Source organism: Pteronotus mesoamericanus, unplaced genomic scaffold (genome assembly GCF_021234165.1).
Source record: "Pteronotus mesoamericanus isolate MK-2021 breed Mesoamerican mustached bat unplaced genomic scaffold, CSHL_Meso_final contig_116, whole genome shotgun sequence".
Lineage (NCBI taxonomy): Eukaryota > Metazoa > Chordata > Mammalia > Chiroptera > Mormoopidae > Pteronotus > Pteronotus mesoamericanus.
The window spans coordinates 34,015,008-34,040,548 of NW_026555027.1; the positions used below are offsets into that span (position 1 = coordinate 34,015,008).

Consider the following 25,541-nt stretch of genomic DNA (forward strand, 5'->3'; position numbering starts at 1 on the left):
CCATCCACTCAAAGCACAGCAGATGGTAACACTGCAGCAGCCGGCACTTTTGGGGAGAAGGGACTGAACCTGCAGCCACAAGCCCATATCTGACCTTCTATCCACCCAGAAGCACTTCCTTCCTTGCTTGCCCAGTCTTCGTAAGGAAGGGCTTCCTGTCACCCTAGCCATTCTTACAGCCTGAAGCCACTGGCTTTAGTTCCTACCCTCTTTTCTTTGCACTGCTCTCAGACTGCTTCCTCACAAGGCCCCCTCCCTCCAGCCAAACTGGTTTAATCCATTTTTCAACCCCTAGTTCTTCTTCCCCGAAAGTTCAACCAGAATAGGTAATATGGGAATTTCCCTCTCAATTCTCGTCTCTCACGCAAACGGGGTAACCAAGCAAATATGTCTTACAATACATTCAATGCCTGGTAGTTGTCCCACACTGACTCCCTTCATTAATAGGACGTCACTGCTTAAACCTTCCAGCCTTGGCCACCCATTCTTTATTAGTTCCTTGTGTATTCACTCGAGTCACCCATCCAGCCACTCATTAAATACTATTGAGTGCACATCACTAGCAAAGTGCTAGGCACACAGCGCACAACAAAGGATAAAGACATGTGGTCCTGGCCCTGGAGAAAGATTACAGTTGAATTATCTTGCCAATGACTCCTCATTCTGCTTTTTCATTGCTAGCCCCCCTCTGAAAGCCCAAGACCATGTGCCTATGCAGAAGTGCCCACTAACAAACAGGAACCAGTCTGGGGTTTTCCTGACTTTGTACAGTAAATTAGTCTGTCTGGTGAATTTCCTTCCTTAGGATATTATCATCTGAGTTCAACATACCTACTTTCTGGATTAGTTATACTGAAATGGTCTTTCTTCACTATTTTTCCCCTTCTTTCTTGAGATCAAATTACTTTCCTTTGGTAATTCCTTCTTTTTTTTTTTCATTGAATAAATACCTGGGTGCCCACCAGTGGCCCCTGGTTCTCTCACACTGCGACAGCTGGCTGTACAGGGAAAACCTCCCGGGCGCTCCCCCTCCTGGGGGTACGCCCACACCTTTCCCCCATCTCTTTCCCTTGGGCATGCTACCTTCCCCTTTCTCCCTCCTAAACTCCAAAGGCCCTTCTTCTGTCTTTGTAACTTGTTTCCTACGCTTAATTCCTCTACAGTTCAGTTCTTGAAAATACGAGGGAAGGGAAAAGGAGGGGAGGGGAGACCATAACATTAGCCTAAGAGAAAATGTTTTGGATTTGTGTACCAGAAAGGAATCTAAAGTATATTTGCATATGTTATAACTTGCTTCGATATCAACATGTCCAGGAAATAAAATTAGGTACATATTTTCCCTTTAAATAGTCATGGTGTGGTGTTCATATTTACAGTACGGCATGTATGTGGGGTGCAGGTGTAAACCAGACAGGTTGGTGCAAGTTAGTGCTGGAGCCTCCTGTGAAGCAGTATGCACCTTGTGCGTGCACTCTCACTGGGGAAAAGGAAGAGTTTTTTTCCTGATAACATATGAAATTCAAATAACATGGGAATTAATTTGTTTTATTTATGAAATGGAATTTTTTTAAGTATTTGTCATCCTCAAGAACAAAACGAACCTTTATGTTTGTCAGTACACTCACATTTTCTCTTTGTAAGGCCTGAAAGGAGAGCACATGGACCTGTGAACTGATAAACTGGGTGACAGAAAAAAAAAAAAAAAGGATTATCAGTTTACCAATTCCAGAGAAAATCAGGCCAGGTTCACAAGGTAATGCCACCAAGGAGGTGGTAGGGATGGGTTTTTCCTGATGCATAGAATTCCTGGATTGCTCATACACCTGAATTCAGCTAGTACTTTAGTAAACCAAACAGCTTGACTTTGGTTTTCTAACCACCTGTCTCTCATTAGCTTCCCAAATAAAAGCCAACAGACAAAATCAACAGACAAAAACAATATAGCAACAAATTTAAAAAACACACTTTTATATACGTGTTTGGAATTGTCCTGTAAAACTTTTTCTGTCTCCCGAACACTGACCCAGAAAAGTACTGTCAAGATGATGGCAAAATTCAGTTTAGTCCTGGACCAAAGAGCTTTGACACATTTGCTGATCTGTGGTTTTTCACATTTATAAAAATACATCACTGCTGAAGAGAGTTTAAGAAGACAAAGGAGAGCACTTATTACAGATCTATTTATACACTTCTACTGCCAAATCCAATGATCCATTTGCTCTTAAATTCCCTGGTGCCAGGGAGTTGGTTTGCGTCTGTTAATAAGACCGCATATTGAAAGTTTATTACTTCATTCCAATATCTACTGAGTTCCTACTATCTGCTATGCACTGTGAGGCACTAAGAATTCAAGAATGAAGAAGACAGGCTGTCTTCAGAGCGGGCACACTCACAGAGAAAGCAGCCTACATGGCCCACGAACAAAAATGCACTGTGCGCCAATGAAGCTGTGCATGGAAGTGCCATGCAGACGTGGCGAGGGGCAGAAGTGATTGAGCAAGCAGCGAAAGCGGGTTGTGAGGGAAGCCTCCAGAGAGGTACGGGACATTTCTCTATAAATGGACAAGGAAGCGGGGGCATCCTATTCAAAGGACCGAGGATCAGGAGAGCACCGGCTGTGCTGTGGCACTGAGAATCCCTGCAGAGAGAGCAACAGAGACAGGGCCAGAGAGAGGGAGGGAAGGCAGGAGAGAGAGGTGGAGAGGATGTGTGTATGTACACTGAGGAAGCTGGGAAAAGTTGAAAAACCATATGACAGCCATTTGACATGAAAAACCATGTCAAAACCATTGAGAAGGGTCTTGCAATCATCTGAATGTTTGTGTTCCCCCTAAATGCACATGTTGAAATCCTAACCCCCAAAAATTTTGTACTAGGAGACGGGGTCTGTGGGAGGAATTTGACTCTTGAGAGTAGGACCCTCATAAATGAGATTAGTGATTTATAAAAGAGGAGGAATTTGACTCTTGAGAGTAGGACCCTCATAAATGAGATTAGTGATTTATAAAAGAGCCACCAGAGAGCTCCTAGTCCCCTTTAGCAACATGAGGACACAGTGAACCAGGAAGAGGATCCTCACCAGAAGATGTCTATGCTGGTGTCTTAATATTGAACTTCCCAGCCTCCAGAAGTGTGGGCAATAAGTTTCTGTTCTTCATAAGCTACCCAGGTGGCAATACTTTGTTCTAACAGATTTAACAAACAGAGACAGATCTTGAATGCCATGCTAAAGAGTTTTAGATCCAATCTTTGGCAATGGGAAGCACAGAAGGATTTAAACTGTAGAATAACACAATCTAATCTGTGTTTTAGGAAGATCACTCTGTAAATCTGGAGGCAGAGAATCAAAAATATTCCAAGATTCCACCTTTTGAGCAACAGCCACAGTAGAAATGGAAAGAAGGCATTGAGGAAGAACTTAGTAACCAACCGAGTTAGGGAACAGGGAGGCAGTAGGGTCAAAGATGACTACATTTCTTACTTACACAAGGAAGTTTTGCCATGAGAAACCAGCCTCACCCAATTATCATCTACAAATAAATATACACCAAAAGATCTAGAGCATGTATTAAGAAAATTAATTCCTGCTTACAGAAGGAAACATAGAAACAGAATTCTATAATTTGCCCCTTTTTTTAGAACTTTCATTCTTGCACACAACAAATCTTTATTAGCAGAGACCATGGTGCCAGACCCAGTAGTAGGCACTGTACTGGGGAGAGCGCAGCAAACAAGACAAAATGTCAGCCCTTTTGGGGATGGCGGGTGGGGGTGCTGCAGTAACAAATAAATATATAACATACGAGAGCTCAGAAGCAATTGACAGCAGGGCAAAGTGATGGAGCAGGACCAGGCTCTATTCTAGAGAGATGGTCAGGAAAGGCCTCTCTGATAGGCGGTATTTAAGCAGAGATCTCAAGGAAGCGGGGATGCAAATTATACTGCAGTGGGACCCCTTCAGTTCATATCTCACTAACTGCAGCAACAGTCACTGACTCCTCAGAATCTGCGTCCACATCCTAGAGGAGATCTGCTATGAAACCAGCCCCTAAGAAGACCTGGGTCTCTCATGGAAAGTTCAGATGTGCTCTCAAAATTTTCTTTACAGTGCAGTCGCATCCCTCCCTCAAATGCATGGCTATTAGATTCCTGCAGGCAGCGCCCGCTAACTCCAGGGGCTTCAGGCCTCCCACGCTTACAGTCAACATGGCATCATGAGGGCCAGCAGAATGGCTTTCCCCTTCTCTCTACCCACCTGACCACAAGGTGGCTCAGAGAGTCTCATTTGACTTGGGACTGCCAGCATGTCGCACTGAGCTTGTCACATAGTAAAGTTTCGATAAACACTTGCTAAACAAATGAATAAAAATCCTGACTTCAAATTACATCGGAGGGACTAATATACTTAAATGTGTTAGAAAAATCCCATAATATGTGTATTCTCCTCATAGAATTAACACCAAAGATTTGCAACTCTACCCTTACAAAAGTCACCAATTTCTCTTTTCAAGTATATTTAAATCAGAAAACAGAACTGGGTTTTTTTCAAATTCTTCATCTGCCTTAAAACATTCACACCTGTATTTAATATAAAGGATGTAAACATTCAGAAATTACTGGTGACTGATGCATATTGTGAGTATACTAACAATCACTGAACTGCATACTCTAAAAGGGTGTACAACTTATCAAATGTGAATCATATCTCAGTAAAACAATTTTTATAAAAGAACAGAGGACTCGCAATAAAAGATCAATGAGCATTTGAGTCACATCAGCAAAAACAGATTTGCAATACTACTAATTTTTGCTTTAATTACAAAAGCTATTATTGATTTGAATAAGGAATGAAATAATGAATGTTATATCTCTGTATAAACAAGACAAAAAGGTACAAATGAGAAAAATATTGTGCCATTAAATATTATAAAATGGACAGCTTACTATTAGTTATGAAAGCAAATTTTAAATTCTGTTAACTTTGACGAATTCACAATGGCTGATGAGCCTCAAAGTTCTTTACTTACCTAATGAAAACATCAAAAGTAAAGTCTTAGCTATCTATAATAAACAGAGAGGGAAAACAAAGCAGAAAAAAATAGTTAAAATACACACTTACTACCAGGTCCTTATTTGAAAACTGATTTGTTTTCACTCTATTCCTCTAGGTGACAACTAAATAACAGTATATGATGGCTTTGTGAGGTGTCAATGTGATTGGGCTGAACTACATCCCCCAGAATTCCCTCTTGCATGTTTTCTGTTAGGGTCGACTGCCAGGAATATTCCCTCCTGAGAGTTGGAGCAAAGGGAGGCAGCAGCCTACAAGCTCCTTTTCCCAGTTATTCAATCACATACTAATCTATTGCTGTTGTGAAGGGAATTTGCAGGTAATTCAGATATCTAATCAGTTCATTTTTATTAGTCGAAAGGGAAATTATACTGAGTGGGACACATGTAATTAGTTAAAAGCCTTTAAAAAAGGGCTTAGGTCCCCTCTGAGTTCAGAATCCAAGCTTTAGTCCTGCCTTTGGGGTTCCAGCCTGACCATGATATTAATTTCTTGACTGCTTGCTTTGTGGATTTCAAACATCCTCAGCCAGCCCCACAATTTAGTTAAGCCAATTCCTTAATAGATTAATCCCTTAATCAATGTAACCTACCAGCACTGCCTCTATGGTAAACCCTGGCTGATTCATGTTACAATTAACATTGTTGAGAAGACACAGAAAAAGACCTCTTAGCACAGAACATCCAGAAAGACACTAAAGAATCTCATTTTTATAAAAGGTTTTATTTATTTATTTTTAGAGAGAGGGGAAGAGAGAGGAAGAGAGGAAGAGAAACATCAATGTGTGGTTGCCTCTCACGCGCCCCCACTGGGGACCTGGCCTGCAACACAGGCATGTGACACAGGCATGTGCCTTTTACAAGGAATCAAACCGGTGACCCTTTGGTTCGCAGACTGGCACGCACTCCACTGAGCCACACCAGCCAGGGCAGAATCTCACACTTATACGAGCTCTCGTCCAGTCTCTTGCAATAATGACCAGGAAAACAGAAGATTGTCGGTTATTTGATTTTTCAAAAGCTGAGATCTATAATCCTGTAAAAATATGGAGCAAATTAAAAACGCCTGCAGCTAGGTAAGGCTACATACAGTACCTAAGCTTGGCCCATGAGATGTAAGTAGAAGTGTTAGAATTCTGGGAAAGATCCTTTAAAGGGAGCTGGCACGCCCTTCTTCCCTCTTCATCCCCTGCCTGTCATGTAAACATGATGTCCGGAAAACGGCAGCCACCCTCCTGGACAAGGAGACGTCCTGGAGACGGCAGACTGGCGAGCTGGCGAGAGCCTGATGATTCCTGCAGCTGCCACGCCAGCTCACAGCTGCCCACGTCCAGACCACTCTTACACGAGAAATAAAGCCACTATCGGGGGGCGGGGGGGTCTCTGATCCTGGTAGCAAAACACAATGCCTGACTGATAAAAGGACCGTTTTCTCTAGTTTTCCTAGTCCCTCAGGGGTAGATTAACACATCTAAGTTGCTACATTAGAAGAAATCGCTCTATTTAACTTCACCGCTATGTGCGTGGGGACACATTAAGTGTTCAAGAGGATTAGAGCAGACAGTCACTGTAAAAGCCCATCTTTCTTTCTCTGTGCTTCTATTCTTTGGCAAAAGACTCTGAGAAAAGTTTTTAGTATGTGATAAATGCCTTCACAAAGCCACTAACTTTAATTCCCATGGAATGAATTTCATATCGCAAGGCTGTGGTCGCATCCAAATCCACTTATTCGACAGATCTGTGCTGTAGAAAATTCGCTCCGCTATCTCTTTAGATGGGCTCTGTCTTGTCATATTGGAGTCATCTAATTCCTCCCAAACCAACATGTTTTTTTGCTGAATGCAAACCACATGGTCATTTCAAAGCCTGTAATTCAGTTCAGTAGCACTGGACTTTCTGGGTGTATGTGAACATAACCAGCAAGAGCAGCACACAGCGTGCGGTGACCATGCCCTTGAGCTCCACTGTGCCACTATAGCACGGTAAAAGCTGCCTGGCACACCCAGCAGCTGACAACCATGAGAGAAGATAATATCAGGCCTGTAGCCAAGGGGAAAATTGAAGTGATTTATACAGAAAACACAGCAAGAGTCATCAAACAGGGAAAAGTTGATGTTTTCCATACCTTTAGCTTAAAGTAAATATTTTTTTCCCCTCGTACTAACTATAAAAGCTGCAATCAAAATAATACCATACTGCAAAAGTGTCAGGTAGCTTTATTACCCTGGGTCATTTATGATACTGCAGTATATTTGACTCCTTTTTATAGAGGGAGGAAGGAAGGTGAAGTTAACATAATCATAACTCTGAATAGATAAACTTGGGAAACTGTAAGTGTGAACACTATGGCCAAACTCTTCCCAGTACGCACTACTATTGCTGTGCCTGAGCTCCTTTGTTCATGCCATTTCCTTCCTTTCAGAGTTCCCTGGACATTCCTCTCTGTCCAGTTCTTGGGCCCCTTACCCCGACACCGTCACTCAAACACTGGTGCACCTTGGGGTTCTGAGCTCTAGCGAGTCTACCTGTTGCCTGCCATTCTATACCCTCATGGGGAGGAGTTCTCACAGACATTCATGGATCCACCAACTTTATGACTCTCAGTCCCCTCTTGGTCCTGAATGCCCAGAACCCAATGAACACCTATCTTATCAAGTTCAAAACTGAACTTCTCTGCCTCACATCTCAATTCCATCCTCCTTCCCTCTCCCACAGCCCAGCCACACATGTGCCACCCTTCATATTCCATACTTCAGTTACTGGCTCCACCATACACCCAGAGGTCATGTTCACCCTTCTTTCTACTCCATCTTATTTTTAGATTGAGTAGTGGGGGGCTAGATGATCCCCAAATGAAATCATGCACTCTGGGAACGTGGATGGACTAGAGACTTCTGGCCTTCGAGCATTTATCTGCACCAGCTGATCTGCAGGGGAGAAAGGAGTCTTCACACAGAGACACCACTGTGATTTCCAGGGGCCAAGCCAGGAGAGGGAAGAGAGGCTACTGCGCTGCCCCGCTCCGGACCAGCTGAGACTGCTGTCGTCAGCTGGAAGAAGAAACGCCCATGGCTGTCTTCCTCCTTGTCTCTGAGTCACGGGGAAACAGACTCAGCAGCTTCAGGCTTCTGGAGACAAACTTCTGTGGGGCAGACAGCAGGATTCAACTTCCTCCTGGAGCTCCATCCCTAGATGTGCAAACATAGAAGAGCAAGGCCTGGCAAGTGGCTTCCTTGGCATGAATCCCATTCTGCAGGAAGGCACCTGCAGCTATGGCAGGTGGGACCTCACCTCCAAAGCCCTTTGGCCTATGGCCATCAACAAGGAAGCCAAAGCAGAAGGCACTGACGGGGCTGGGGCTCTGCAAGCACAGGCAAGATATATCTCAGGGACTCCAAAAGTATCTGGAGGAGACTTTTTAAAAATAAATAAATTAATAATTAGAGAGAGGGGAAGGGAGGTAGAAAGAGACAGAGGGAAACATCAATGTGAGAGAAATATCTATTCGTTCCCTCTCGTATACACCCCGTCTGGGGACAAACCCACAACCCAGGCACATGCCCTGACCAGAAATGGAAGTGGTGAACTTTTGCTTTATGGGGATGATGCTCAGCCAACTGAACCACACTGGTCAGGGTGAGACTTTTACTAAAGGTCCTCCATATCCACATTTGAACACAAGCCAGTGAAATGTGCATGCTCTCTATTAACCTGACTTCATTTAAACCCCCATCAGGGCAGGGCCTGAAGGCATTTCCTAAATCTGTCTCCTAATTCTCACCCTTAAAAGCTCAAGTACTTTTTTCCTGTCTCCTGACCACACCTTTCCCAACATTTCTACAGATTGCTACCAATGATTTTCTAGAAATATAATTCCAGTAGCATGCTGGGCTGGCTTACCTCAGCTCCTAAGAACTGATTGGTAAATTTGGGGGAATTTTTATGAATCAGTTGTTAAATACAGAAATCATTCCAAATTAAATAATATAAACTTATAATGAAATAAATTATATCAAACTCAAAGGTAATAAATACTCAAAATCAGTCACTTCTATATTACTTTAGTACATTTTAGTGACATCTGTGCTCTTGAGGTTACTTATGTCTATTTTGCCTGCAAGTGGTTACCTACATCTATTATACTAAGAGGAAATACTGTATAATATTATGCTACTGTGCCTCTATTCCCAAATCTCTGTAACTTGAAATCAGCCATAATGAGAACACTTTCACAGAGAAATCGAAAAACCTACTAATTATAGCTTGGTTTTTGTTTTTGTTGATCGTCTAGGCTTAGTAAAGTGATAGAGAAAATCTTAATAAAATGTGTGGTGCCCCTAGTGGTTATAATGTGAATAAAACAAAATGTTAAGGAAATATTCTTCTAGTACTATGCAATTCAGAAATAAGATGCTTAATGGACAAATGAAGTTCTGGGATGTGCCTTCATTGCTCCACTTTCATCTTGCTGCACACTGTAATAGGAAAACATCAACCACCTTCTTCCATCAATTGTAACCATAGGTTGGCTATGAATATAAGAGTTCAGTGAAAACCAACAGAAACTCGTCAGAATCGATTGGCTACATGGACTTTACAAGAGAGTATCATATACTTTATTATTATTTGTAAAATGTGTGCTACACTTCCTTTATATCAGTAAAATTTGTAATAGATTTTGTAATAGACATATATATATATATATACGCATATATATGGTGTCCTCACTTAATGTCATCGGTAATTTCTTGGAAACTGCAACTTTAAGTGAAACGATGAATAATGAATCCAATTTTACCAGAGGTTAATTGATATAGACAAGAGTTAAGTTCTTATGTCATATTTCTAGGCACAAAAACATCACCAAACTTCTAAATAAAGACCCAAACACTCCTAATATTAAACACTGAAATAAATGTGAGCTCTACATACATAAAAGAAAGATTAATGCAAACAAGAAAATTCTTTTCCACGCCACTTATTCTAGTTCACGGTCAAGGAAAATTCTTTTCCGTTACCACTTATCCCCTTATCCCCTCCTCCCTCTCCCCCACAATCACAACACTGCTGTCCACACCCATGAGTCCTTTCTCCTTTTTGCTCCATCCCTCCACCCTCTAATACCCACCTCAGAACTGTCAGCCTGCTCTCTGGCTATGAGTCTGCCTCTGTTTTGCTTGTTAGTTCAGTTTTGTTGATTAGATTCCACATATGAGTAAAATCATATGGTACTTGTCTTTCTTTGACTGGCTTATTTCACTTAGCATAGTATTCTCCAGGTCCCTCCATCCTGTCACAAAAGGTACATTTTCTTCTTTTTTATGGCAGAGTAGTATTCCATTATGTATATGTACCATAGTTGTTTTACCTGCTCATGGACTGACACTTAGGCTGCTTCCGGATCTTGTAAGCCATTCACTTTTTGTACAAGTATATTCTTTAATATTTCAGACTAACAAAAACCCTAAAGACATTGACTAGGATCATATAAAAAGAGACTTTAAGAGCCTCTGCTCCTAAAGAAACAAAGGCCCCAAGAGGTTCATTTTCCCATCCCATCTCTTTCCCCACAAGGGATCCCGCCACCACCATTCTTCCCCAACAATTCAGACTTGACTGCTCACTCTCCCTTGACTTTTCCTTCTCCCTCATCCCCAGGAACCAATCAACTACCAAATCTGTGCCATCTGTGCCTTCTGTGCGGATCCCTCCCGCAACTCTATCCTTCCCGCCTTTGGGCTCTTCCACAGGCCGCCCGTGTGCAGACTGGACTGCCCCGCTAATGCCGCAAGCACTCATTCTCTCCCCAAGCCATCCGTCACAATGCCGGAGCTGCCCTTCTTGAGCATGGCTCTGACCATGCTGTGCCCCAGCTGCCACAATCCGAAAACCACGAACATGATATGTTTGACTTTCCAGCTCTCTCATTCTCAATTCCATCTGTTTCTCGTCATTCCTTCCCCGACACCTACCCTCCACTCCACCTCTGCTAGACTCGACTTCTGCTCCCGAGTACATTCTGCAGTCTCCCTCCCATCAGGAGACTGAAATGGTGTCATTCCCCCAAGCGCCCTGCTCAAGGTGTTAACCACTTGTCAAGATCCTGCTTAACCTCTCCCTCTTGCATTAGAGCTTCTCAGATCTCCAGCTGGTCATTAATCTTTTGACCCATTTCTCCACACTCTGATTGCACATTACCTGTACTTATTTCACAGCACTTAATTTTTGAATTGAGCTTACTGATGTGTCAGCTAAATCATTAGATCAGGGGTTCTTAAATCGTGGTCCTCACACCAACATCATCAGCATCACCTGAGAACTTGGTAGCTATGCAAATTCTCCTCCCAGCCCAGACACTCCAGGGTGAGACCCAGCACTCTGTGGTCAGATGAGCCCTCTAGGGGCTTCTGATGCACAGGAGAGTGTGAGAACCACTGCACTAGACCTTAAATCCCTCCAGGATGGTTAATTTTAAAAGGAGTAAGGCCCTGGCTGGTGTGGCTCGGTGGCCTGAGCGCTGGCCTGTGAATAAAAACGTTGCCTGTTAGATTTGCAATCAGGGAACACATCTGGGTTGCAGGCCAGGTCCCCAGCAGGGGGCGTGCAAGAGGCAACCACACAGGGATGTTTCCTTCTCTTCTCCTTCCCTTCCCTTCTGTCTAAAAATAAATAAATAAAATCTTTGAAGAAAAAGGCTAGTCCTTAGTTAGAGCAGGGCCTGAAACAGAGAAGAGCACTAGTGAAATTTCTGGAAATATATTGCCCAGGGTCACTCTAAGTTAGTGGCAGAAACAAAACCAGAACTCAGGTATCCCTAATATCACACTAGAGTTCTTTCCAGCATTTCCATAGTTTCTAATAGTGAATTTAGACCATTTGAATTCAGGCACAGGCACCTATGTGGAGTACAAAGTGTGCTTAAATTACCTAATATGACAGACTGTACAATTAACAAATCAGGTCATTTTCGATCTCTAACTTTAAAAAGGATAGGTTAATTCAGCTGGCCAAGAAGGCTTACGTGGAGAAGTCCTATTTGTACAGATAGTGAGATCCTGCAGGAACTAAAGAATAATTAACCACTAAATTTACATTCTTCAAATTTTTAACAAGACTCACTATGCAAATAAATTATACTTACAGAATGGTTTTGGATGCAATCATTTACACATCGTCTACTATCGTAATTCTAAACCCATCTTCACAGCATTAAGCAGCGCATCTACACTTTGAAGGAGACCAAGCCACTGTTTTGGGAAATAATGTCCTCCAGGCCCACGCTAGGAGAAGAGGATCCAGGGGCCTGGTGAACCCGGAGACTAATTTAGGGTTTAAAGACCATTAGCTGGGTGGTTGCCATCCTCTCTGCCCTAGAGCTATACCTCTCTTGCTCCAGAGTAGCTCTGGGACTGCGGTGAGGAGGATCCCAAGTCCAAGCCTTATCTGAAGCAACGCCTTTCCTTCCCTGCCCAGACCCAGCTTGGTGTGTGTGCGTTTACAAACAAGAGAAATTGTATTCATCATTTCTGGTGATTCCTGTTCATCAAACATATGGTCATTTTAAATAACGCACACATTTCATAGTCTCCCTGAGTCCTTTGCCCTAGGAAAGCGGGGTGTGAGGACACTTTTACTGCATAGAAATAATACAATTTCTATGGCCTATAACAGTGAATTGAGGGGAAGCAGAGTTTGCTGCCCCAAAATATGAGTATGCCTTTGGGATACTGATTATTTTAAAGTGGTTACTTTTAAGAAACAAAAGACTCAGAAAGAAGCTCTGATCTTCCGTAAAACAATTTAGATAGAGGACCTGCTCCAGGAAGGGAGCTATCATCACAGATAACTATAGTTTAATGTGAACTAGTGTGTGACAGACGGGAGAGACCTCAAAGCCCATTTGATCAAAGTCCTCTGATGCCCCATTGTGAGAGATGGCTCGACAAACATTTATGTACCAAACATTTGCTTTCCTAGCTCCATCCACCTGAATTGCCTTCCTGCCCTTTGAAATTCCAAACCACAACCCTTCTCTCCTCCTTTGTTCAAGACAACAGTGCCATCTGTCCTCCCGCCTCACAGCCCTATGGAACCCCCATTTGTACATGTATAATAAACTTAAGACATTTTCTCCTGTTAATCCGTCTCACATTATCTTGATTATTAGTCCAGCCAGAAGAATTTAGAAAGGTAGAAGGAAAATTATTTTTCCTCCCCCACCCCGGAATAAACAAATAAATTGAGAATCAAATCCTGGGTGGCATGAGAGACAATGTTCTAATTACAGTCAATTAAGTAAAGTGCTTATTTGTTATGCTTAATTTGTGCTTAATTACTATGCAATGCAATAATGACTTCTCAACACGTCCTAAATTAATACTGTTATCCTTTATTTAATTGCAACAGTAAACTCTCCAGGCCTGTCTAGCCAGATCTCAAGGCCCAGCTCTGGATATATTACCCGATCCTCCAGGGAACTGACCCACAGACCAAGTTTACGTGGCCACTTACGGAGTCAGCCATGCTGCGCTGGGCCTCATCCTCCTTTTAGGAGGATTGAGTTCTCAGTAAGACATCAGAGAACTAGGCTGCATGGGTCACTCACCACACACAAGCCACCAACTAACACCTGATTCACAAGCATCTTTCTGGCCCGAATGGCCAGGTCACCTGGTATCTGAAGTACCATTGTCTGCTCACAACTTCAATTTTAAAAAAAAGAGGGATTTGCCTGCAACTAAAATCACTCTCTCAGGTTTTTCTGTGTCTACGAACTGTCACCGAAACAAGAACACTGAAGAGCACTGAATTTTAAGACAAATAACCAAAGAAATACAAAAGAAAACCTATAATATTTAGAGAAATGGAATAAAATATTTTTATTATGTTTTCCCTCTATTTTAAGACAGATCAATAAGCATGTTAGCATCTGCTATATGTTAGACTTGTAGATGCTTTAAAAAGAGGTGAAATATGAGTTTACATACAGTTTATTTAATTATATTCCTTAGAAGAGAAAACAGTTGCACAGGGAAGATTTGTTTTAGAAACCAGAAAGCAAGGATGACTGGCATGGAGATTCCAGTAACAAGTCTACCATTCCCCTCCGGTAAGAATAAGAAGAATCTATTGAGTAACATTTTCAAAGTTTCTATTTAATTTAAAGAAAATATGAAGAAGAAGAAGAAGAAAAAAAAAGAAGGCCAAAAATTATTCCTACCTATAAAATCCCGATAGGTAATCTCAGCAATAATTGAAAGTATTTAGTGCAAACTCAGTTTCCAATAAGGGCAAATGCCTTTTGATCTCTTCTACTCAAAAAATAACTTACATACTTAGGTTTTAATTTGACTGCTGCAAAAAAATAAAGAAAAGCATAATTAAATCCTCAGTGGTAACTTGCTTTCTATTATTTCAAATGAATAAATGTAAAAATAGAATATTTAAAAGAAAAGGAGGGAAGAATTTTTTTAAACTATGAACAATAGTTTTCTAACATTTTTAGACAGCAGAATGTTCGCGTTGGAATAAAATCTTTAAAAATCCAAATATAAGTAAATAACATAGTATTGGATTACAACCCAAAGTATGAGATACATATCCACGAGTCCATACGGATATGTAAATAATTGAATAAATAAATAAACGGAGAGAGAAAGCCAAATCTCCCGTTTGGAATTCCAGGAATTTAGGTAGCTATGTGACCCTCTCGGGAAGGTAAAATGTAACTCCTGTCCCAACAGTGCGGGCTGCCTCACCCCAGGGCCACTGCGTGGCTGTGCAGTCCCACAGCCATGCTGTTGTCACAGCCGTGCTGTATCACAATTGAGCTCTTTGCACTGAATAAAGTTTCCTTCTTCACCACACCCCAAATTAGGGATTCTACTGGTACCAACAACCATCAGTTGACAGTCGATATGTGACAGGCCTGGAAATCTGAATTTAAATAAGGTCCCAGGTCATTTTGCTTAGCCAGACCTTAAAGTTAGTGTGATTGGATGTGGGAAGAAGGCACGGTCTTTGGGGGCAAGGGGGTGGAGTCAAAAGAATCGTATCTCTACCAAAAAAATAGAATCAAGGATTAAACTGAATGCTGTTGAGCTCTAAAATGTCTGAAACCAATCTGTACCAGCTAACAGGAAAAGACAAAAACAATACATAACTAAGTATATTCCTTTCCCCTCAACCACATCCCCAAATTCAGAACCACTGTTACAGCTAAAAGAAAAAGAATTAGTCAAATCTCTTTGGTTACATTGAGAAAGAAGTGAGTAAAGGAACTTTGATGTCATATAAGGGCAAAGCCAGTGGTGTGCTGACAAATGCTTATCTAGTTGAGGAAAGGGGAGAAGCCCTAACTGTAGTCTTTGCCAATTCCCATGGTGTAAATATTTCCACCACAGGTGCTTTCAATCTCCCAGCATGATGTCACTTAACATGGAGTTTGAGAAAAGATATGCAGTAGTTATAGTATTTTTCCCATAGAGAAACAACAGATGTAAATAACTTCAAGAGCATAGATAGTGGTAAATTTAGTAAAACGGTTAGTAATTGATGACTTGTGGTATTTATTACCTTTGTTTTCAATATAATTTATTTAAGTTTAAAATCTATACCGCAGATGATTAAAATTTTAATAACGGCATGTTTAGCAATCAATTTGTGAAATTCCTAAAATTTAAAAACATCTCTCAGTATGAGCCAGTTCTAGTGCACCACTGGCAAAAGTTTTTAAAAAACAGTCCACTGCTTTGTCTTTCCTTGTCCCTTTTCAGGTCTTAGTTTTCTCTTCCCTACAGTGAGGACACGGCAATGCCTTCCCATCTGCTCCCAGGAGCCCCACAGTTCCTACAGCTGAAGGGCAGTTGGTGTCAGGAGGTGGCCAGGCAGGGAAGATATGAAGAATCAGCTGGATCACTGTCCAAATCTAGGAACTGTCAACAAAGACAGCTCTGCTTCTGGATATTTCACATATTGGGGTATCCCAGAAGAGCTCAATCAGAAAAGTGGTGCTTGGGGCTAAGGGTGGGAAACAATAACCATAATTTTTTTTAAGTGTGAAAACAGCTGGTCTAGGGGATTGACTATGGATGAACAACCATGATTCATGCAGACATGAATTGCCCACACCCCTATATATATACCTATCAATTAAGAGCAATGAATCATGCTTCTCCTATTGAATGCTATGCTTCTCCTAGTAAATAAATCATGTTTCTCTTATGAAATGTTATCCTATGGTTATACATTAAGAAAATTAAATTTTCTAGCTAATGTCAAAGCACACATCCTAAAAGTACAGTAATTATCCAAGGATGGAGTTAGTTCATTCTCTCCAGCTGCAACCAGCTTTGTTGCCAGAAGTCTTTCTATTGCTTCTCATCATTGGGGTCTCATGGAATCTCACTGTCACCCAAGAATTCCTTGTGAAGAAAACACATGTGTCCTTCTTCTGCAGTCCCACAGGGCCACAGCTCCCTGTCTACTCTAGCACTAATTCCAGTTTGCTTTGTTTATGGATGTGGCTACTGTCGGAGGTGAGGTGCAGAGGGGAGGGTGATGTGTAGAAGAGGGGAACCTAACACTCACCGTGTCATTCCTATGCTCCAGGCTCGATGCTAAACCCTTTACAGGCATTTTCCTGCAGTCTTTGCAATAATCTTGTGAGAGAGGTCCTATTTGTATCCTCACATTACAGATGGGGAAACCAAGGCATAGAGGATTTTTAAGCTCCTTGTCACAGACCATATGGTGCTAGTCCTCAGTATACGGATCCAAGCTCTCTGGCTCCTAGGCCAAGGCCCATCGTCATTACTTCTCCCAGTGAGGACCTGGGGGGCCCAAGAGCACCTTACAAGCCTTGTGGACCTGCTTTGGTTGGCCACGGCCCCATGACCCTGCATCTCCAGCCAAGACGTGGAGGTCTGGGGTTGGGACTGGGGTGAAGTAAGAGTTAGGGTGAGAGTCTTGCTCCATGTTTCTAGCTTTGAAATAGTTACACCTGATGGGTTGGCCAAAAAGTTCGTTTGTCTTTTTCCTTAGGATGGCTCTAGTAGCACTTAGTTGTCCTTAACTTCATTTGAAACAATTTTGTTAGAGTGTATTATGACAGCTGTCATATCAGCATGCATTTTTGAAATACTTATTGAAATTGGTGAATTTTTGTGTCGCCTTTTTAATATTGAAGATGGAAGAAAATATGCAACATTGTTGGCATATTATGCTTTATTATTTCATGAAAGGTAAAAACACAACTGAAATGCAAAAAAAGATTTGTGTAGTGTACAGAGAAGGTGCTGTGACTGATCGAACATGTCAAAAGTGGTTTGTGAAGTTTTGTGCTGGAGATTTCTCTCTGGATGAGGCCAGTGGAAGTTGATAGCGATCAAATTGAGACATTAATTGATAACAATCAATGTTGTACTATGCAGAAGATAGACAACATACTCAAAACATCCAAATCAATAAAATCAATGGTGAAAATGAAAAATGTGTCTTTTATTTTGTGGAAAAAACTAAACGGACTTTTTGGCCAACTCAATACAATATCCGGACAGGTAGGTTTTTCCCTTAGGATAACAGAATTCTGTCTGGATTTCCCCCTCTCCCTTTTTTGTTTTTAAATCTTTTTGACGTCATAATCATATTAGCACCAAAAATATATTTTATCCCCAAATCCTATACTCTTATCTTAGCTTATATGTTTTTATTCCAAAGTGGGAATAATGGTAAGATTTTAAAAACAACATCTAAACTTCATCTTTATTTTTCCTTCTACTCTTACGCCCTTTTATCACATTTCCCTCTTCGGGTTCTCCATAGACCACTACTCAGCTCCAAACCCAGAAACCCCCATCCCAGTCCAATGCTACCTTCCAATCGCTTGATTTCAAAGGAGCCCTTTATCAGAACTTGGGTAGAAAACACTGCAGAAAAAGGACAATGAAATGAGCACAGCTGCTCATCCAAATGCCATGGACTGTCAAGTCCACATCTACATATCTATTTATAGAAATAAACAGCACGATAGAACAAATAAATAAACAGCCATGAAAACATTCTTTTCTGGAAATGCCTATATATTTTGAATGAAATGAACTGCACCGTCCTCCTTGACCCATCAATGCGCCCTTTCATTCAGCTCACATCTATCGCACCCTACAATGGATGCGGTGGTCACAAAAATGGCAAAAACACAGTCTGTGACCTCAAGGACCTTGTCCCCTCACAGGGAAGGTGGATCATAAACAAAATAATTGCAAATGCAGTGATTCTAATATCACACTATATATGAAATCCATTCATGTAAAAGTGATGTAAACAAAATTAGACTAGACGGTTATGAAGATCCCAAGCCGGAACTGAGTTCCCTGGTATCTCCTCGTTGCCAGGCCTTGTTGAATAGCAGTGGTTTCAAGCAACATTAAGATCAATTTAAAAAATAAATAAAATAAAAGATCTATTCTTGATAAACCAACTGAAAGATTAATTTGGTATGTCAAAGGGTATTGTTAATAAGTCACCACCGAAACTTGTGTAAAGACCTGACAAAGATTTTAGCACCCTGGCTTTTCCTCCTGTGCCCCTTCTTTAAATTCCCCCTCTCTCTGCAATTGTTTCTCCCTCCCTCTCCACTATTTTCCTTTTCCCATGTTTATTCCTTATTCTCCTTCACCCAAATGTACCATCTGTAAAAACCTGCTTTGAAAAAAATCATTGTTGAATCCTGAACTTTGATTTTCCCGTTCTTAATATAGGTTGTCAGTTCATGCCCTTAGAAGTCTTTCTCTCAACAAAAGAACCAACTAAACGAAATTATTTTTATTTCCATGTTGCTCTTGGCTGATTTTCTTATGTGCGTCAAAGGCTTCTGAGAGGTTCCCAACTCTAGATCCAAAAAGCTCCAAAAATGATTGAGAAGAGAAAAAAATATTCCCCTGATCCAGAGGGGAGCCCAGGGTCACAAGCCTCAGAAGCTATTGGGGAAGGAATCCAGGATTGTGGAGCCATAAGCAGCAAGACTTCCCATGGTCCCTAATTCGCCACAAGCTTCTGCTCTGTCTGCCCTTGACATAGCCTGGGCCCTTAGTTAGCAGGTTAGCTCCAGGATGGTCGTAATGACTGGCAAATACTGTCCCACTCCTAAATACATGCCCCGGCCTCCCCAGACCGTTCCCCAGCCTCCCAGGATCCCTGCCCCAACGTCCTCACCATCAAGAGTTAAGGTTTGGCCCAGCAGAGGGCTGCCAGGGTCCTGCCCCAGCACCTTCAACCCGGAACATAACCACATCCCACTGTAATTTCCTCTTCTGAAAAATAAGGGAATTGAACTAACTGATCGTCTATGTTACACTCTGACTGCAATTATGTCAAATTATTTATCCCTAAGGACAAGGACATGATAGAAATATAATTATCTGGAAAAAAAGTTCACTTGTCTGGGCAGGGGGTGGAATCTCAGGTTTTCTCTTTCTGGTGAGATAGAAGACCCAAAGTGCCAGGTTCAGGCTGCCTGGGATGGAACCCTAGCTCTGTCTTGTGCTTGTTGTATGATCTCACTGTGCCTCAAACTACCTCATCTATAAAATGGGGATAAGCAAATTTAATTCTCAAAACAACCCTGTGTTAAAGGTGTTCATGTTGTAAAATGCTTAGAGTAGTGCCTGGCACACACTAAGCTCCATAAAAGTATTGAGTAAATAAATAAATCATTTTATTCTGTTGCTGCAATGTTTGTTCCCTAAGTTCAAAAAATTAAGAAACATTCACAACAGAAGGAAAGAAAACTGTGACACTATGAAACATTAATATATCATACACTATTGTTTAATAACCCAGCACTAAAACATCTGGGATCCAGACTCTACAATGCACTGTGCATTTAAGGAAACTAACACATTAGGATGCGTTCCCACGACAGCAACTGTAAGATAACAATTTGTATGATTCCTTTTCTAATCAGAAATGCCACAGGCTTGTGGGAAATTTAGGTTAAGAGTTTCTCATTTTACCCCTGCAACAACACTTAACCACACCCAGCAGGAGAATACATTTTATTTTGCAGTGCTAAGACTTAGGGGATTGTAAACATAAAACCTCACCAAGCACTGCTACACTTCTTGAGTGAAAACAATCACCCAAACTAACTGGGAGTTTAAAGGGTCATATCTTATATGCTGGGTTCCCTAGCACGAAACTGCAGTAAGCACCTAGAATGGAGAAGAAATTGCTATACCCACCAGCTAGCTGGATCAAAACTGCCTTTGCTTACTAAATAGGTGCCACAACCTGAGCACAAGCCTAATTTAGATAGGTGCTACTGCACCACTGAAGGAGACAATGTATTCCATTTTTGTGTTAGATATTAAGGGGAGGAAACTATCAACAACTCCCTTAACTGTTCCTCCTTCTTGACACCTAAACCTCACAATACCTTTATATAAAAATTTAAATGGCTCACAAGCTTACCCTAAAACAGTTCCATATTAGATCTTCCCTGATGAAGGTAAGAGTCACTCAACACAGTCTGGTTATGGCTTTTCACCGTGCTCTTTAAAAGTGCATTTCTCTAAAGCTCTGAGAAGGAATTCAAACCTTGCTTAGTGAGGAAACCAAAGCTTGCAACACAATCGTTTTCATTAAAAGGTTATCAAAACCCGACAAGAAAGGTGAAAGGAGTTTCATGAAAGAATGCGGGTGATGGCTGCACAGCCATGGGGAAATACTTAATGCTGCTGAATTGTAGGCTTAAAAATGGTTCAAGTGGCAAATGTTATGTTATGTGCATTTTACCACAATAAAAGAAATAACTTTAAAAAAGCCCTTGTAAGAGTTAAAAAGATAAATTGATTTTATAACAAATCACTTTTTATTAAGAAACACACAGTACTCAACTTCCAAGGAGGGGGATCCCCAATAAACCTATATGAGCACCATGGTTCATAAATATCCTGACACCAGGGACAAATAAAGACACATCTTCAAAGCCATAACTACTCCCTTTTTGTATGGATTGTGAATTATACTGGACCCTGAGAAGACAAACTGGGAGCTCAAACAATTAGTTAAAAGATCCCCAAACAACACTCAAAGGTTGCATACAAATTCAAGTTAAAAGCCTGTTTAAAAATTAATTTGTAGGTATGTATGTGACAAAACATTTACTATTTATTTAGAGATCCTTATTCAAATAGGCAGTGTGTAAATATGGTGTCTGTTAACAGTTCACGCTGTGGACGCTTCATTCCTCAGGCTTTCATTGCACCACCCGTTTAACAAAGCACAGAGGTCTCTGGGGACCTGGTCTCCCAGATACCCTCGGAAGGCCCACAGAGGGTTAGCTAAACTGAAATTGGCAGGCCTGGCAGATAAAGTTAAGGAACTCTCCATTCCTTACGTACAGAGGGGAAAGACGCACGTAGATGATGATTAAACAGCATTTCAAAGAGGAAGTAAAAACAATAATCCGAGATGACCAGGAGCAAATAGAGGCGTGGCGATAGCTCTGGACTGATTCTACAAGGCCAGTTCTAAAGGGCGTCACAAGATCCTGTTAAAACTTGGAGCACCACGCTCCAGCATCGGGGACCTAGGTCCCAAATAACTGCATTGGAGAGAAAGAAACAAGCCCCTTAACACACGCTCCGCTCCAGGTCCCTTGTCCCGTCCCCCGCCTCGGCGTCATCTCCTCCTGGCGCCACGGCGAGCAGCTGTGTGGCCACACGCCCGAGACAGTGTAACTGGCAGTCTGGGCTCTACGTCTCGGGACGCAGGACCTCCCGTCGCGCCAGCCATCCCTGTCATCCTCCCACGGCGCGCGAACTCCGAGCGCACAAGATGACCAAGGACGCCAGACACACTGCCCTGCGAGGAGATGGGGGCGGCGGGGTGGCGGATGCACTCAGTCGGGGACCGCCCCAACCTTGGCCGGGAGCCTGCGAGGCTTGCGCTCTCTGCAGCCACCCGCCCTGGCAGAGGTACGCGCCAAAGTTGTCGGCATACTCTCTGCAGGAACTAGACGGGAAGGCGCGCACGGGAAGCCACCAGGATCCGCCAAGGAGGCTGGTCCCGCGAGGCCGCACGGCGCTGGCGCCCGCCGCCGCTGCCGCCGCAAAGGTCCCGTCCAAGTTGGGCGGGGAGTGGCCGACTGCCGGGGGTAGGGAGGAGGAGGGACGGAGAGCGACGGCAGCGGAAACCAGGCTCCCGCGGGAACCCTTTGCCCTCGGGCCGCGGCGCAGCTCCTACCTGAATGACCAGGCGGCTGCGGGCACCTGCGCGGTGGCGGCGGCTTCTCGGGGCTCAAGCGCAGCTGGCACAGCTGGAGGCGCGCGAGGATAGGAAGAGGGAGGGCCTGAACGGGGACCTCGCTGCGCCGCCGCCCGGAACTGGCCGCCCGGATTCGCCCGGGCAGGGGTGGGGCGATGCGGTTTTCGGTCCCCGTGCTTCGTGGGTGAGCCCGCCGCCCCCGCGGGACTGAAGGGCCTTGACCGCTGGGCCTCGGTCCTGGTTCTGCTTTCCTGTTATATCTGCTCCCAATGTTTCTTAAAGTCAACCGCATCAACCTAGAGAAAGGTCACTAGCATTCCTATCATTATCAGGTACTCTTGAGCCGCCAAGTGCCCAGGCACTGTCCTAGGAGCTTTGCCTGTATTATAAAATTCTCATCTATTGCCGCTGGTAACCAGGATTGGCCCATTTTATAAGTAGGGAAACAGCTGATCACAAAAGTGAAATAACTTGCCCGAGGTGATACAATTTAAAGATAGCAGTTTTGCTGGTCTTCTTCCAACTTCCTGGAGTACGAGTTAATGGCTAATTTACAGATAAGGAAACTGAGGCTCAGAAAAGTGAGATAACCAGCCTAAGTTCACTCACTTTAGAATGGAGGAGGCTGGAATTTGTGTCTTGATGTTTTTAAAGCTTAAGCTAGGTATAATTCAGAAATCTTAGCATAAAATAAGAAATCGGGAGTAAAACAGGGACAATTCCCATTGCACCAACGGAACTGTCCAAAAGCAGCAATTTGGGTGTTTTAAGGCCACTTAGAATAAAGTCATAAGAAAAAGAGAACCAGTTGTCATGTGGCTTGACTAGCAGCCCTTTTGGAATACAGTTTTGAATAGAGGCCAGCTCCAGTCTCATTACACAATATTGCGTTCTGCCAAAGCTGAATGAAGCCATGGGGTCCACATACACCGAGCTGTTAATAACGATGGCCACTTTAAAGCACTTACTGGATATTGAACAGCCAAGACTGGCCGAGTTACATAATGTCTTACGGCACACATGGAACTGCATGAAATGAAAAATATAGTATCCCAGTCCAAAGTGAGGGTGGAGGGGTGACCTTATAGTCTGGAACTCTGTTTTCCTGTAACCTATAGTTGCTCAGCCCTCCTTGGAGTACATTTTTCTCTCTTGAGCACATCTTTTCCTAATGATAGAAGAGTCACACAGTCGTCACTCTTTCCTTGTTGACAGACATGATTGATGTCTTTTGAATCCTATGATACTGACAGATTTTTACAATTAAACACATGGTCCCCTGAGCAAAGAGAGTATTGCCTAAGAGAAGTTTGGCAAGTGTAAGACAAGCATGTTACTGAAAGACTGAATACTCTTTCCTCCCCTTCTTTCTCAAGTTTTATTAATCACAGATGATTTGGTATTATGCACACAAGTAACTGCACTCTTACAAGCTTGTCTTCAGAAATTATAGCGCTTTTGATTGAGAAGCAGCAGGCTATAAAATTGCATCCCAAATTCCTGTGTCATCATTAAAATATTTGGCACAAATCTCTGATAGGTATTTCTATTACTATAATTAGAAATGTAATTATTTAAGTGCCCTCACCATAATTCAATTTCTGCTTTCTTGACCTACAGGAATAAAATAGAAAAAAGGTCATATGTTTTAGAGATAAATGTAAGCTATTACTGCCACAGATAAATTTTAGATATAGTGTGCACTTATTTCTATTTCCCTGAGAGATTTGCTGATTGTTGGGGGTTGTAATTTTTCCAAACCTTGCATATCTTCAGAGATTCTGTCAACATAAGAACATCCAAATCTGTAGAGAATTTTGATAACAATTTATTGGCACCATATACAGGATATGACTGGAAGCAAGATTTCAACAGACTGAGAAAATGCTTCAGAGAATGGCAGTTTGCGGCTTCTTTTATGCATTTGGTATTAAGGAGAGTTTAAGGAAGATTACATGCATTAAAGAGGATGAAAGCAAGTAACTGCACCCTTACATGCTTATCTTCAGAAATTACAGTGCTTTTGATTGAGAAGCAGCAGGCTATACAGTTTCACCCCAAATTTCTAAGCATCATCATTAAAACGTTTGACACAAATCTACATCGATAGGTCTTCCTATTTACCATAATTAGTAAGTATTCGATCATTTATATATCTGAAAGTCCACTACATTTAGGTATTCTTTTAGTAGCTGAAGAAACTGCATGAACAAAACAGATGAATCCTATGCTTTTCTGTAGGAGAATGGACCTGAAATATGTTGGGAGAGGATAGGGACTATGAAGTAATATAAACCAGAGTAAAGAAAAAGACCAGGACTTCTGGGGTGAGGTAGCAGGAGATTGACAGAGATGGCCTCTCTGAAAAGGTGACATTGGAGCAGGAGAAAAGGAACAAGCCTTGCAAATAAATGTCTGGGGGGAAAGCATCCAGGCAGAGGAACTAGGAAGTACCAAGGCCATGAGGTAGGAATGTGTTTGGTGTTTTCAAGGGAGAGTAAGGAGCCAGAGGTGAATAGAATGGGGTGAGCAAGGAGCAAAGTGATAGCAAATGGGTTAGAGGGTTAGTGAGGAGTAAGTTTCTAAGGAGAAATTTGATTTTAACATTAATTGATATGAAAAGCATTGGGCTGAAGACTGACATAATCAGACTTTTGTTTTAGAAGGACCATGCTGACTGCTATGTGGAGAGTAGACTGCATGGCGGTGAGGGTAGAAGCATGAAGACAAAGCCACGGTCCTAACGAGGATGAGCTGGAGTAATAGCCATGCAGGTGTTGGAAGTGGTCATATTCTGCATCTTGGTTTAAGTAGAAACCAATATTCACGTTAACCAAGGAAGGAGAAGTGAGTACTCAAGATGAGCCTTATTCAGCAAGGGCATTAGTTACGTCTTGAAAATATAAAGCTCATATGGAGATGAATTAGTGAAGGCATCATTAGGACCAATCAGTTGCATTACTGTTGCATTTTTTTATCTTCAACAAGGGAAATGTTCTGTTTGTTGATGAAATAGAACTTTGAGCTCTTGCAATTTTGCCCTGTAGAACTCTGTTCTACCACCTTTTGACCAGTTGCTATACCATCAATATTCTCATTTCAAAATTTAAGACACATTTCTTTTCCATCGAGTTCTGACTCAGCCTTTGCCTAAACAAACATACAACCAATTCAGCATTTTCATTCATAACTACAGTGCTGGTGAA

The 25,541-nt window shown here is 42.2% G+C and overlaps 1 protein-coding gene across 2 annotated transcripts in view; it reads right to left on the minus strand.

The window, feature by feature from the left end:
• PLD1 (phospholipase D1) overlaps nucleotides 1-22,445 on the minus strand; it is a 179,968-nt gene extending 157,523 nt beyond the window's left edge. For both annotated transcript variants that reach the window (XM_054580564.1, XM_054580558.1), the window contains exon 1: nucleotides 22,315-22,445. The gene's annotated coding sequence lies outside the window, so the exon portion shown is untranslated. The remainder of the gene's footprint in view (nucleotides 1-22,314) is intronic.
• Between the last annotated feature and the right edge of the window lie 3,096 nt (nucleotides 22,446-25,541).